The sequence below is a fragment of the Amblyomma mixtum genome, chromosome 2, assembly GCF_055824585.1.
Source record: "Amblyomma mixtum isolate Tamu chromosome 2, ASM5582458v1, whole genome shotgun sequence".
Classification (NCBI taxonomy): Eukaryota; Metazoa; Arthropoda; class Arachnida; order Ixodida; family Ixodidae; genus Amblyomma; species Amblyomma mixtum.
Genome location: NC_143013.1, coordinates 87,305,861 through 87,307,365, shown reverse-complemented (window position 1 = coordinate 87,307,365; position 1,505 = coordinate 87,305,861).

The following is a 1,505-nucleotide window of genomic DNA, read 5'->3' as shown; positions in this document are numbered from 1 at the left end:
AATAGACTTTAAGAGCACCATTAAAAATTTCGCCAAAAACACGATAATCGCGTTCGCAATGCGAATTCTACGCAACCGAACTGTTGATCACAACATCAGTCTCGTATGGGCTCTGGCTCACGCGGTGGTGGTGATGGTTATCTCTTTTATCGCTCAGGTCTCTCCTCAATTGCACGTACTGGCTCACGCGGGTAACTTCGACTGTCCAGCCCGAGGTTTAACCAACCGGGGGACGGGAGACCTTTCGGGAACGGACGCCCCCGCCGAGGCGCCTCGCTCGTACGCGGAGATTACACTTTCATCGCGAGCAAAGATGCACGTATCCCGCCCTTCACCCCGACTTGGCACAGGGCGCAAGCCACGACACTCAGACGCCTACAAACAAAGGCATTTCTTAGCCCCTACCGATTATATTTAATCACGAACGGTAAATATGACCCTGCATGCCCGCACTTTGGTGACGACACGCATGCCACCCAAGACCATATTTTATGGAAATTCGCTACCAAACCCCTCCGACGACATTCTTGCCAGCTCCCTGAGTGGAGGAATGGGACAGGCTCTTGGCCAGTACAAAAAAAACAACGCAACTGGCCCTCATCACGCTAGCTCAAGAGGTCGCCCCCGACTGGAGGCCACCCTGGATTCTCCCCAGCCCCAACTAATCCATTCCATTTTGTGACAGTAATGTTGTAACCACCACCACCTGTCCACCGATATATGCGAGACAGATACTGCGCCATTTCCTTTTCTCAAGAGCCTAAAAAAACAATTTTAAGTTTCATGCTAGCAGACTGGCTAGCAAGGCAACGCAGAAAAAAAAAAAGTTATTCGTGAATTGGCATCGCGCAAGCTTTTGTCCATCACTGTAGTACAGTCATGAAATTTATGAACGTAAACACGAGAGTGCGTAGCTGATATGCTCGAGCCCTACTTGCGGCGGTACGCGGCGGCAGCTCTCCGCAACGTGGTGGAAAGGGTTATGCCGCTTGCCGAGCTTCCTGCAAACCAAAGGACACACCTCCCTTTCCACTTTGTTAATGAAAGCGGCCGCTGCACATCGCCACGAGTAGGGTTCGAGGCTACGTGCCACGCGCTGCCGCGTTCACGTTCATAAATTTCATGACTGTACTACATGCTCGCGTGGGACTGTAAAAGTAGCCTTCTTTAAGCAGTCGGGCTATATCTGCACACTCCCTGCTATCGTTCAGAACAGGTGGAGCACCAACGACTAACAGCCGATAAGCAGTGCATGCCAAAATGCGCCACTGATCGATTTCGCCTGCGGTCTGGAGAGCATACATGAGTTGTATCCGAAGTTTTTATCACGCCCGGCACCCCTTTTAAAGACAGCGGTTTATCAGGTATGCTGTAATCCGCATGTCGCCCGAGGCGAATTCGACTTACTCCAATTTATCTCCCTATTGAATATCGGCGTCAAGAAAAAAAAAGCAGGCACTGCTAAGCTTCTTTGCTTGCCCCATACATTTCCGGCGAGAGCAGGT